The sequence below is a fragment of the Anneissia japonica genome, unplaced genomic scaffold (assembly GCF_011630105.1).
Source record: "Anneissia japonica isolate Jap-2015-1 unplaced genomic scaffold, ASM1163010v1 scaffold287714_len2871179_cov188, whole genome shotgun sequence".
NCBI lineage: Eukaryota > Metazoa > Echinodermata > Crinoidea > Comatulida > Comatulidae > Anneissia > Anneissia japonica.
This window is the reverse complement of record NW_022755542.1, coordinates 2,160,035-2,175,188: the sequence shown is the minus strand read 5'-3', so window position 1 is coordinate 2,175,188 and position 15,154 is coordinate 2,160,035. Positions and strand designations below refer to the sequence as shown.

General features: G+C 32.8%; 1 long non-coding RNA gene across 1 annotated transcript in view; it reads right to left on the bottom strand.

Annotated features, from left to right (window-relative positions):
• Window positions 1-2,301: 2,301 nt before the first annotated feature.
• LOC117123559 overlaps window positions 2,302-15,154 on the bottom strand; it is a 33,094-nt gene continuing 20,241 nt past the window's right edge. Inside the window, exons 2-3 of the long non-coding RNA XR_004447863.1 lie at window positions 6,846-6,904; window positions 2,302-2,467 (exon numbers count right to left, since the gene is read on the bottom strand). This is a non-coding gene — a long non-coding RNA (uncharacterized LOC117123559). The remainder of the gene's footprint in view (window positions 2,468-6,845; window positions 6,905-15,154) is intronic.

Here is a 15,154-nt window from a genome sequence, read left to right as displayed (position 1 = left end):
ACAGGCTGCATATAATAATTCCAAAGAATGATAATAATAATTTTGAAAGGTGTTTTGTGTCAGGAAAGCCAATAGGAATGCTGTTTTCCCTAAACCTGACCAAGGTATTTGGAGGTTAGGGTTCGATTTCCACCCAAATCACTTGACCTGTCTCTTATACACATCTAGATGTGTATAAGAGACAGGAAAACAGCTCTTGCATATATTCAAAACTGAGGATGAATATTTACAAAGTTAATGACTTAGCACAGAAAATTTGATTATACTGCAGCATGACGGGGATGAATGAATATAAAATACAATATATGAATTAATTTAATACATGTATTAAAGATTAAAATTTATTGTAATGGTAGAAATTTGTAATGACAATCAGAATCAAAAATATTCACCAAATGATAAATTGAGATCAATTGTGGAAGTAGCAAGGTGATGTATCAAAAATTAAAATGAAAATAAACACAACAGCTGGAGAAAGCAAGATAATTACATGCTAAAGATTATACGACAGTGGCATGTTTGTGCAGCAAATTCAGAATCCAATAATCTTTTAAATTATTGTATGAGTTGAATGTTGGTATAATATAAATGTATAACTTGCATGATTTAATGTAGAATGTGAAAATGTGAAAATTGAAAAGATAATAATATCAGCAGGAGAAAGCAAAATGATGATGGTAATGATGTTTGTTATAGATTATGTTACCAGTGGCAACATGGATAAAAATGATTCTCATAAATTTTCATCAGATATTCTTTAATCTCTATATTAATAACATATCTGCATAATACTCTGACAGATATTACTTGATTTTCATCAGATATTCTTTAATCTCTATATTAATATTATCTGCATAATAATCTGACAGATATTGCTTGATGAAAATTGATTTAGCACAACTCATTATAATTGTTTATGTGATACTGTACATGTGCTCTATGTATACATGAATGAATGCATGAGTCTTGTAGCATATCCACGATATTATCCACCTGATGTGATCTAGTCATGAGCTTGAATGCTATGCTAAATTCTTCCCATGGCCGCACCATATTACATTATACAAATGAGGAAAAAAGCTTGAGGTACTCCAGTCATTCCCTCCCCAACTGGAAATGTTTGAAGCAAAAAGAAAAATAACGCTGAAGTAGTTAAATATAACCTGTGTTCGAATTGTTCCTTATTTGCGAACTACTGTAGCATCTCCCCCTAAATTCTTCCCATGGCTGCACCATATCACGTTTATACAAATGAGGAAAAATGCTTGGGATACTTCAGTCATTCCCTTCCCAACTGGAAATGTTTGAAGCAAAAAAAAATAACGCTCAAGTAGTTAAATATAACCTGTGTTCGAACTGTTCCTTATTTGCAAACTACTGTAGCATCTCCCCCTACCCTCAATTAATCATCGAAGCCCCCCTTCATCTTCGTGCCCTCCCATTAGCCCCTCCATTTCTAGAATCCTAGATACACCTCTGTTTCAGTGTACTCACTAATGAATTTCATTGCCGATGTCAAAAATCTACTTTCATATTAGTTTGGATATTTCCATATTTAAGTACAGGATCAGGCCTGAAAAATAAATTTCTTGTGCCTTCGCCCATGAAAGTTATCTCAATAAAATGCTTCCATGACCAAATACACTATATAGCCCAAAAACTTTTTTTTTAATTTGCTTTCCCCAAAATGCCTCCGGGATATTCATGTTGCCTCCAACTGCGGGTAGCGCGATCATGCACTTTTTCCAGCCCTGTACAGGATTGGTGGTAAAAGTGTTTACTTGTTGTTTGTAGGCATTCAGATGTGTTTGTTGCTGATAAAATAAAACATTTATATAGTGCCGATATGTAATTCCAATGAAAAAATGCTGTACATTTTCTGTGTTATAAAATTCTTTGTCCTCATTTAAGTTGAAAAAATGAAGTTTAGGCTGGGCTGTTGGGGACCGATGGCAGCCAGAGTGTAGCATCACCCGTTTTAACTCCAACATGAACGGATTTCTTATAAACCTGACGAACACTTAGGTGCTAGTTATTCAAGGATTCGGGCAACCAGACTCAAATTAACAACTGATATAATACCCGGGTATGAACAGGGTTTACAGTACGCCACAAAAAGCAGGAACTATTGGCTTCTCATGACTTGATTTATATTAATTACTTGAACACTGAATTTCCATGAACCAAATGTAAAGTAAAAACAACTTATTGAAATCATGCCTGCTAAGTTTATTCATAATTTTGCTGAACCACAATAGAGGTTAGTAAAAATATTATATGCTGCAACTCTCAGAAACTCTTAAAAATATAAGCTGCTGTTGAACTACAGAAAGGAGGCTAGCAATCCTTCAGACATCTCTTCAGAAAAACTCCTTACAAGCAAACACTGTACAAACAGCAAAGAGCCTAATTATCACAAATCCCAAGAAGCCATTGAGTAATTTCCATGGTAACCAGAATGCAATTTCTGCAACAGAAATAATCATTCATTATAATAGGTAGAAAAGAATATATTTGCAGCATCGAGTGTATTTTATGATGAGCTGTAAACATGAGGAAAGCAGATCCCTGGGAGAATAGACTGTAACTTTAATCCGGAGAAAGCGCCTATGTGCTTTCAGCTATGTCTCCAATACAATTCGCTAGTAGATTATCATAGTTGCAATGATCTGCTGATTGTGTGAATTAACTAGACAGTAAGTCTATAACATCATTTACGTATAATTTATCTTCAAACATTGATATTACTGGATCTGCAAATTAGAATATTGACTCCTACGGTGCTGCAATCATTAAACACTTCTAATGTTTGTAGTTGTAAAAAAAAAACCAAATAAATAAATAAAATAAAATAATCATGTTTATCTAATGAAAAAATGTATATAATTATCTCATATTAAGACTTCAAATATTTTCCATCCATAATTTGTTCTTTAATTTCTCCATATTCATTAATTCATAAATTCATTTACTTCTCTTCAATTTCTTTTCAGTTCATTTTTATTCATATTTATTTATTCCCTCATTTGTAAAAGTTTTAATTTTTATTCACATTTTGTCCATCTTTTTAGTAACAATATTGGTCTGGAAATATTTAAAGAAAATATAAAATAAATAACACTTTCAATCATTCACAGCTTTCCTAATCTTGAATATCAATTATAAATGCGCAGTACAGTACTGCCAGACACAAGCCGAGGAGAAAACTCAAGTTTCATTATAGTAGAATGGCAGGACTTTAATAGCAAAAATCTCAACCTAGATAAAGAAATTTTCATTGTAACCACCAGAGGAAAGCTCTGCTCTTCTCATAGTCCAAGACATAAATGTGTTAGCCGAAAAAATCAAGCAACGATTCCAATAGTTCATCATTTACCAGTTAAATCCTAAAATTGTATAGCCAGGAGCCAGATCTTTTTGACTCCATAGCAACACACGGTGATTGACCGCACCACGCGGCTTGCCATTTGATTATACTGCACTCTCCTTATTGCTGTTCCATATTGCCACCGTTCATTAAACTCATCCATGCGTGACGAGACGCTATATAGCCACAGAACACTCACCTTTCTCAAATGAACTACTTATTTAAAAAAATAAAATTAAAGATATACTGTTTGCCTAAAGCCAGTCTGCTCACACCTCTGGTGTCGTATTCTTCAGCAATTTTCCCTTTGCAAAGTAGGTATTTTCATTTGCACTTAAAGTTGGCTCTAAGAGAAACTATTTTTTTAAATATGTTTTGTACAAATTAATTTTATAAAATACAGAATAGAAAAGAAATGATCGGGCTATTACGGCTTAAAAATTCAGATATTCAGAATTTTTAATATTTAAAGACTGGGCAAAGAGGCAAGGTGTTGCCTCATTCGAAAATTCATATGATATAATAATATTCTGTCATACTGTATGTATTAATATTTTATCAAGAGTCTGACATTTATAGGCCTATGCTATTATCTGAAAAACCTACAGTATTTTCTTAAGACATCAAATTTTTCTTTTTTTAATGGACGAAATAAGTCTAAAGTCTGAGTCAATTTTATTAATCTATGAATATAGAAATTATTTGGTTTTAAAATGCATTTTGTTAATTAATGATTTTTTGATAAAATTAGACTTGCATGAATGATGAAGCAGCACCGCCAACGTCTCACAACTCACTGGGAGACTTCCAGCGGCCTAGCCTGAGCAGCTGGCTAGTTATATCATATTAATAGGTCCATGGTTACATATAGAGCACTGCGGAGCAGATCGCACCACTAGACCTTTGCTATAGCCACAGTAGACAAAACATACTGTACGATCATGCTTTACTGTATATGTAAACATTTAAATAGCTTTTTAAGACTAAATATAAACATTTCATTATTTTTTCGTTTTAAAATACTCATATGCTCATTTAAGTAATTTAGTTTTATCATTTAATTATTCTATGATGGTAACTATGTAGAGTGAAATACTAGGCCTTTGAAAATTCCCCAGTGGTGGTTGCCAGGTTATCGGAAATTTTCATTTCAAATTTGGCGAAAATGGTGTATCTATGATGAAAAAGTTGAATTCATGTAGTCTAAATTTGCCCATGCTTTAACACTGTGAAATATGAGTATGCCTACACTGTAGATTGTGCACCCACTTTGCAATGCTTCTTCTTCATTACCGATTCTAAAATTGTGAAGATTTTACCTATATGTTTGTAATTAATCATATCTACATTACATGCTTTTTATGAGAAACTGCCTTTTAATACAATATAGGCCAAGAAGTTTCTCATCCTTGGCCTTATATTAGTGTGCAATATTCATTAACATAGACTTACTGTAACAAAATGCATTATTACTTAGTAACCTGTAATTAGTGAAATTCAATCTATTTCAATTACAGTACCTCCAACAAGATTTGTTTACACAATGTACATAGCAACTGACAATTCTTAATGTCCATGCACTAGTAAATTATATCTTCAGAATTTAATAAATTTCCCATTAAATTTCAGAATGAAAGTTCAAATCTGAAATATTAACTCTTAATATAATACATAAATTTTTCTGGTTCTGAAATTAGGTCGAAATGAGAAAAATTACTAATTTCTCATCTCCTCGCACATGGCTCACTCCATGAAGTTGGGGCACATTTTTTTTCTCAGTAAACTACTATATGGAGTACATAAAATTGTTATAAGGATGGAGAAATAACACTTTCGAATTTTGGACATTCATGTCACACTTTGTGTCCTAACTTCATGGAGTGAGCCATATCCATTTTTTTTTTTGCCTCACCAGTTTTTTTTTTCTTTTTTCAATTTTATTGCCTTCATATTCGCAAATGTACAAAAACCTCATCCTTAAAATTCCTCTCTCAGTTGTTCATGGTTGGGGATACATATGGTATGACTCATGTAAGTAGTACTATGTTTATTTGCTTTCAATGTGTCTACTTGGTAAAAGATAGAAAGTAGTAGCTAATTCTCATTGACCATCTTGATTTGCCATCTCGGAATAAAAAATAAATAAAAAAAGTGCCTTCATTCTCCTTTTTTCAAAATATTAGGATAAGAAACTACTTTTTCTTTTACTTGGCCTAATATCAATTAGAATGGTTATCAAAACCTTTTCTAATAATATTGTTACTTCATTGAGAAATCCCCTCAAAATGATTCTAAGATGATGGCGCCACGAGTATCTCCCCCATGGACAGACACTTGCGCCTTATAAATAGCTGGATGATTGACTGAAATTACCAACAGGTATAAAAGCGAAAATATTATATCTGCAATGTTTAATGTGTTACTCACTATATGCATATAAAAAGGTTCAAGATGAAAAATGTAACTGTAAAGAGGAATAATCATATTCATCCAACAAAATAAGTAAATACTGTATATCAAAATCTTTTAAGTTTTTATACAAGAACTTGGTAATATGCAAATAAAAACAACACATGTTTTTTCATCAGACAAAATAGTATTTTTAATAGGTAAACAAATATAATAAGCAGGAAAAAATCGACAGTATGGTGATTGAATTTAAATCAAGATTATGAAATTTAGGATACTGTAAAAGCCCTGTATTTTCGCGGCCCCTTCTTTTTGCAATTTTACAGTTTATAATATTTTGCGGTCTTTTTATTTTCAGTCATATTTTAACATGATGGAATCTACTATTAATTTTTTTAGCCTATATTATAGCTAAGGCTCCTAATTTTGTCTGTTTCTTCTGATTTTTGAGAACTCTCCTACCCTCCTGATTGCAGGCTGGCTAGTGTGATAGAGCAGCCAAGATAGCTTTATATTTTCTGAATAAGATTACATTAGTCAGAATACTGTTAACTTTTAAAATGTGATTGAATGGTTGAAAAATAAAACACAAAGAAGCAGGAGCGTTTCCAAAAAATCATTATGCGGGAATATCAGTTGACAGTATACTACAGTAGATAAGACTTTGCTTTTGAAGACACAACTATCATTCAGAATTTCATTATTGTAGCACGCCCTTAATATTCGCGATCATTGCTTTATTAGAAAAATCGTAAACATTAAGCGCGCACAAAAAAAAAGGGCTTTACAATATAATGCTATTTTTTTGTTACAAAGTAGCAAGTTTAAAAGACATTTTTGCACAAAATGTTTCAAAAACATATTTAACAGATGAATTAAAAGCCATGAGCCATAGCATGGCAGGTTATCAATCAAAGCATAAACAACCAAGATACCACATTTAATCCACTTTAGCTACATACAGTACTGCAATGAAAAGACGATCTTTAAAAATCCAATCACGTTATTTAAGCAGAAATTTGACATGTTCGGGTTAGGAGTTCAAAGGTTGTGAGGATTAATACTTTACCTTGCTTCGTCTTGTCGATTCCTTACTCTTTAATGCATTCTAATGACCATAATTCCAATCTGGTAAAAAAAAAGAAAAGAAACGATATTGCTAATCAGTAGGGCGTACTGTACCTCTAGAGAGAGCACTAAGGTTAATCCAAGAGACACTACTACTACTACTGCTTAATCACAATTCACCAATTTTTTTTGTTCTATTATTCCCTTTTTATTTAAGGCCCAATAAAAAAAATTATTAGTTTATCACCCTCGCGCGCATGCCTTCTATGGTACTGGAAAAAAAAAATTTTTTTTAATTTTTTTTTTTTAAATTTTATTTATTTATTTTATTTTTTTCATTTATTTTATTAAATAGTTAGTAGATATTGTTTGCATTATCTAAATCATGTTTTACTTTGAATATCAATGCACCAGCAAACAACCCAAGGGTAATATTTGGCTTTAGCAAAATAAAAAATTTAAAAAAAAAAAGCCTCCCTCCCTCATCACTTTTTCCTACCCAGATAGGGTGATAAACTAATAATATTTTTTATAGGGCCTAATTCATAGCAAATGAAAAGAAAATAGGTTTACATTAAAAAATATGCATTGTTGGGCCAAATAGGTATACCACTCCAGCACTGATCAGAACAGACTATAATAAACTACTTATTTCAAAAGTTAACTATACAGTAACTAAACGAAGGCTGAAGGAGTGCTCGAATTTCGATGCTATGGGGTATGTAGAGACATGTACAGTAATACTATTTCTGAGCACTTCAGACGCATATTTAAATACAAACAGTGCATCGGTCTATGAGTAATTTAAAGATAGGCCAATCCTCCACTGCTTTTGAGGCTCATCTAGGCCTGGAGAACTTTTTTTTTATACTATCAAAAAATGAGAATCAGCTTCACAAAATGCCTCCAGCACCAAACGTTATCCGTATACTAAATGTAGCTCAACAATAGCTGACAATCCACTCTTTACAAAATTAATTAAAAAATCAATGGTACAGAAATCATAATGCATGCATTTCAACAGAGTAAATATATTTTCATGGAAACCATCTGACATAAGCAAAAAAATAGGCTCCTAGCAGAAGCGTGTGTCTACTGCCTTATACAGGAGTTTTTTGGTTTTTTTTATTTTATCTTTGTTCTTCAATATGCAGATGTGTGTATTATTGTAGTGTATCTGAATTTGTCATGAAAATTTTCTTTCATAACAATATTCTGTATAGGCCTACTACTATATTACACTAAAAACACTTTAAAAATGAGTAACTCTTGGAGTTACCATGTTATGTCGTTGATCACGAATAGTACTACTAAATTAAAATGTCCGAGACAAAGTTTTTGATCACGTGACTAAATGACGCTTGCTGATTAGTCGGTTTATCTGGCAATCAAATCTCGTCGAGATGTTAATTGAATACAGTAAATTACTGGTACACCAACTACTTGTATATACAGTAGTTCAATGAAATATTAACAGTCTCAACTCTGTATTCTAAACTAGAGCAATGCAAATGTACATTGGCTTTTGTAATTATGTGGGAGCATACAGTATGTCATGATGCAAAGAAAAAAAACAAATTCAAATAATACAAAGTGAACCATGCTTCAAGAAGAATCAGAATATGATGGCTATGGCATTATAATTTCCATAATTTCTGAATGTATTATGTTAGCTTTTTAAGAATACAATGTACTGTAAAACCAACTTGCAACTAAATGTTATTGGTTTTCAACTAATTACTAGTAATTATACGATTCATCATCAAACATTCCAATAGATTGCAATTTATGCAAATGTCTAGTTATTGTGATCAACAGTGCGATGGAATTTGTTACACAAGCAATATCCCTCCACCTCTCCTTCCACTTACAGGTATGTAGCTGTTATAGATACGGGACAGTTTGTATTATCCTTATCTGTGTTTTCCTTCAGTTTCATTTATAACACTTTACAATATGGGATCAATTCATTGGCTTAGGCAGCGAGTCGTCCAGCCGTCTTTTGGACGGCCTACAATTATTTAGGACGGCCACTTTTACCATGACGGCTTGGACGACTTGGCCTAATCAGCTCGACCTAGCCTAATTGGGCCTGGTCTACCTTTAGCAAATTTTTTATATTCTTCAAATCTATTGAATGTTACAGTAAACTAAAGCTAAATCATATTTACGTTTAATAAAAACAACATTTATTGATTAAATGTACGTTGTTTTCGTACCAATAATCGGTGGGATTCCTAATGATGGGCGTGGCCCACCCATCCGCTCAGTGCCACACTCACTAGCTTCCATTTTGGACGGTCTATTTTGTTTTTCTGGCTAAACCCCTGGATCAATTTCAATTGAGTACTGTACATCTGTATCTGAAGTTGATAACCTTGCTTCTCCTATTCTAATATTAGTGAAACAGTTTCATTTTTATAAACAAGACTTTTCTTAAACTATACCTTCTAGAGAACTTCATTTTCTTTTGAATGGAACAAAAAAATAAAACAGAATTTGTTTTCATCCTCAGTTTGGGTGTAAAACATGTGAAAACAAATTCTGTTATTGAAATTCATCATGATGGTAGCGAGGTCCACAAAACAAAGTACTATATTCAAAACAAAAGTGTTGCTTAACATTCGTACGCAGACTGTTCCACAGGCCGGTACATATTCATACACAGCAGGCAATACTATAGATGTACCCTCAGGATACTGATTTATTGACTCCTACCTACTGGGACACTCGCTTTGAAACATTAACAGTCTACTCCCATACAATTACTTGTCATCATACTGCAGAATAAAAATTACTGAAAGCAGTTTTTTGTGTTTTTATTATGACTGTCTACTACAAAAGTGTGCCAATTATGATAATATTTCTTTTATTATCATAACATTTCATTTTGGAGTACTAGCTATGCTTGTTAGTAAATTATTTAATATGAATGTTCGATGCTTTTTAATTTCGTTTATTTTTAATTTTTTGGTTGAACGTTTTCCATATGTAAAATTACAGAATAATTAATTTCTGACATTGGGTATACAGTACCTGTGCGGGGGCTCCACAAGGTACAGTATTGGCACGGTGAATGCGCACACGGACCATTACAAGTACTCATTCTACCCAGCTGGGATACGAGATTTCAATCTGAAGTATTTAAGATAATAAATTAATTTTGTATTGTACTGGCAGTCATTAGCACTGTTATTTCCATTCGTTTGGACAATAAAGAAATTTGTATCTTGTATCTGGTATTGTAATAGCTACAGTATTTCTATTCTGGCATACACACAGTAGGCAACAACATGGGCTTTAACAATATAAAAATTTAGTATGATGATGGTAATGAGGATGAAGATGATGATGATGAATATGACAATAATGTTTAGTCATAATAATGATAATGAAAATTCAGATAAAAGAATAATTAATCTTTAATAATAATCATATTTTTTTTTAAAATTTAATATTGCTTTCTAGTATTCTAATTATTTCAAAACTGTGTAAATGTTGTTGCCAGAGCAACAGTAGTGAATCATAAACAACATGAAATGTCCTGTATGTTCCTTGGGGAATATTCCTTCTCACATGAATAATTCGCATAGACTAAACAATAAAGAAGATGCATTTATACCATGCAAAATATGAGGGTCTCTATGCACTAAAAACAAATGAAGAGGTACAGTAATTGGAAAAACCAGGAAAGAACTAAAAGCCAGCACCCAAACTGCAGTATTGGGATAGGCCCTCATTGTTGACCAGGCATCTATCAAAATGTATCCTTGTCCAGGACCAAAATAAGTCTCGGCCATCCCAGGACGAAGGCGGTTCATATCCTGATAGAACTAGAAATATAGAACCAAAGGAAACAAAACAAGTTTTTTTTAACTTGAGATTATCAACATAAAACATTATTATCCTGTCAGTTAGCATTAACTGAAGTACTGTAGTTAAGAGTAAAAAACATAGATTTCCTTGGTCGAGAAAACAAGGAAATTGCCAACATCAGATTTGAACCTCTGACCTCTTGGTTTATAGATTAACCAATCTCACCAAACAAAAAAGGGAATTTTTTTTTTACGAAGATAAACTGTCTGCCAAGCTCAAAAAGAAATTTATGTACAATACAGTATCACATAAAATTGTTATGTACAATATTGTAGCATCCAAGCATATGTAATTTGATTAAACTTGGAATTAAAAATTTGAAATAGTAAAAATTTTCCCCATGAATTAAATTAAACAATATTGGGATTCTTTGACCCATATTGTTCATATCTGAAAGCCTTTCATTATTTATTTATTTTATTTCAATCTTTCGACAAAAACAAAAAAAGGTTGAAAAACAGGCAAAAGTTAAGAAACTGTTATCAAGTGATGTGCTTAACCAATCCCCTGACAACAAAGACAATACAAAACAAAAACCTTCACAAGAAACAATATATAACAGGGAATAAATATAATTAAAACCTGCACAGATCGTCATTAAACAATGCACAAGCATTGAACTCGTAGTTAGAAACTGAAAAACCAATGTTAAGTAGAGTAATTATTCCTAATCGATACGGTTGTACGAGTTTTGTGTTGCAAACGTCATCCTGACTCTATACAAACGTGAAGATAGATTCTGTATGGCACGCATTGCATTGCCCTCGTCATTAACTATGGGTTAAATCTTTTCGATTCCGGTATTAATCACTTAATTATTGTTATCCAAGCTATAAGCCACTCACCTACTGCTGACCTAGGAATCACAATGTGCACTGTATTGCGTAGACTATCATAGTGTAATTTTACTGGATAAGATAGATTATTATTATTATAATTAATGATTAATCTAAACGTAATATAGTTGGGGAAAACACTCAAAGGATTTTTACTTATTCTAGCTTCAGCTTTTCTGCATTTGTAAAGAAGTTTGATAAATATATATTAAATAGCCTGACCTAAGGTTAGCATTGATAATTGAAGTGGCCACAAATAAATATTTTTAATGTATTTTATATTTCTAATTATAAGGCCATGAAATACTTGTACCTGTACCTAGGGCTGAAACTTACAGTAGTGCTTGTCAAAAGTGCAAGCTAGGATATCAAAGGCCAGTTGAGATTGGTCAAACATGTGGTTAGAACTCACGATCACAAGGTTCATAACCTTGTTGGAAAACGCTGCGTCAAACCGCCATCCCCTACGAAGAGAGAAAGGTGTACAGGATTTCACAAGGAAGGATAACCTAGGGGCAGTTATCTATTATTGCCAGTAACCACATGACTAATTATGATGCAAGCAAACACAACTGAACCTCGAGGATAATAAAAAAATCAATAAAGCTATTGAAATATATAAATATTAAATTCTATGCTTTTTATCTTTAAAAATCAAAGCAAATGTAATATCTTACATCATGGCTACTCTATGTATTGGATTATACAGTATTAATATAATAGTAGACATTTGAATTTGTTTTAAACTAACGTTTTCTGATGCTTTAGATTTAGCTGCGATGAAATATTCAGATACACACAAAACTGCCATGATGTTGATCAAGCAGGGTGACATTTTAGCACAACTGTGGCTGCCATTTTGGCATTTGTCTCGCTTTTAGTAGTACTGCTATATAATATTCTTTTAATAACTCTATGACTAATTCTAAGTTAATGATATAACCAAAATTCAACTGCCAACATCGGCGTTAAGCGTGTTGCTGCTCACGCGTGCTAACTACAGATGTTGAATAATCATGATATTGATATCATCTACTGCTAGGACGCTAACATACTAAGTAGATGATGTATGAATGAGCAATGGATAGAAATCAATACCCTGGCTAAGGTAACATTAGAATTAAACTCTAGATGAGACTATTATGATAACCAGCCTTTAGAGAGAATTAATAATAGGACCCTTACATACTAGAAGCAATACACTACTATAATCATAACCTTCCAGCAAGGTGAAAAAAATAATGGCAACTGTAGCTTGAGTATAGCAAATTACTATAATATCCAGTGCAAAAGCCCTTAAAATCTTGGTCTATACTATCAAATTTTATGTGACTATTTGTGATCTGCCATAATATAGGCATGATGCTGTCATTACACCCAAATATTATTGAGCGAGCCAAATAGCCAACAATATCGGCACAGGTTCGAGACCAGCTCGTTCCTATAGTTCTGGTGGTGGAACAAGTCTTCTCGGATGAGGACTATAAACCGTAGGCCAGTGTACACAAATGCTCATGTGCACTTAAAAGAACCCAGGACATCTTTTGAGATGAGTATGGTGTTACCCCGGTGCACTGGTTCACTCGGCCCCTGTCGTGAACAGATGAAAGTGTGCCAGTTTACTGGCTGCAGATGACATGAAGTGACCCTCAGGGGAGGAGAAAGTTATTAAAAAGTGCAACATCTAGTCCCGAGCATAGAGACCTCGTTTATTTGCGCTATATAAATCCATCTATTATTATTATTATTATTATTATCATTATATCACATTTATTTGTCACACAAAATTTGATAGTGTAGACGATATGCAGTTCATTTTCATTACATTTACAACAAATATACATTATTGTTATTATAAATAATACAGTATTGTTGTTATAATTTTTATATAATTTACATAGGAGTCATCCATTTTGATTTCATTGAAATTATACAAAATATGATTTTGGAGGGGGGGTGGGGAGAACCTTAGGTATGTGTTCTTTCACAAATCTCAAAAATGACATCATACTTTTCAGAGAGAAAGGAGGGATCATAAAAAGAATTATGTTCTATATTCTTAGTTTTAATATCTCTAATGAAAATGAAGAACAAAAATGGATCACACCTTAGAAACATGGGCCAACATAAACATACACAAGTGATACTGTAATGTACACAATTTTATGATGGATGCTGGTGGAGCTGTTTTTGGTTGTGAGAAAAAAAATCTCCTCATTTGACAGGACAATTTCATCTGTTATCCTATGCTGGCTTACTGTAGATCTTTTCATAGCCATACCAATCACAATCATAATGCAAGTTCCTACCTCGATCAGAATATTTAACACACCACTATTCTTACTAGCATTATTATTTTTTTTCTTTCTCTATTGGTTGGTTATATATAATGCCTGATGTTATCCTCATTGCTGATGAGATGCAGCCACAATATAATATACACGTCACAACTCATCAATGGTGCAAGCTGGGGTATCTAAGCATGGCTAGTCGGGAATGCTCAAACTTTCGATCACAAGATTAAAACCTGAATGGAAATCCCAGCGCCAAACCGCCTCTAATAAAGAGCAATCCCCAGTAATGTTTCATTATTTCTAGGAGAGTAAAAAACATATACAGTAGGCCTACTGCAGAAAGAACATTTAATGTATACTCTGCTAATTATTTTGCACAATACACATTAATGCATTCTATAGTAAATCCCAAGCAATATATTTTAAAATCTCTAACCTCCAGAATAAAGAACGCATTAAAAAAATTTATCGAAAAAAATTCAATATCTACATTGATTTTAATTGGCACACAAATTAATTGGCTTTCCAAAGCTTCTTGTATACAAGTTTGGAGAAATCTCATCTTCTTACCAATTTAATGAAAGCGGTGGTCTGTTATCTATTGTATAAACAAGTAATCCATCACCGTGTATATTATAAACTTTCCATACTTATTGTATCCAATGTGCGACTGAAATAAATGAAGGTAATCCAAATATGGTGAGAGCGTATACCTGTATGTTGTTTCATTGCGTGCTAAAAAATAACATTAAAGATTGACATTATCAAGGATGTGCTGTGTCAGCCAAGAAAAAAAAAATAAATCTGTGAACATTTGCCTTTGTAGATAGCAAATCATGAAGTGAAAAAATGCAATTTCTGTAGCATTTTTCTACGAATAGTGAACGCTTTGGTGCACTTCATATTATATCCATTATATTAATGTAAGATGCATATGTGCAAAACATAAAAAAATCAGTATTCAAAACACAATTTACTTTTAATGTTAAAATATTCACATCTTTTTCTTACTATAGAGACTTCTAACTACAAAAAATATATGGGAAAGTAAACCAGATGTAGAATAGAATTTAATACAGTACATACTGTACATACTTCAACCAATCTTCAACCATGCTTAAACCATGGAGGTATTATTGAGAAGGAGATCACTCGGCAAAGCTACGCGCATGCAAATGAACCAAGATCAAAGTTGCCGCAGCGCGTAAAGAACGTTTGCGCGATGCCTTTGAAGTCCCATGTGTTCCCCGCCATCAAATTTTCAACAGGCATAGTTGACCAAAAAATTGAACATGACGAAATGG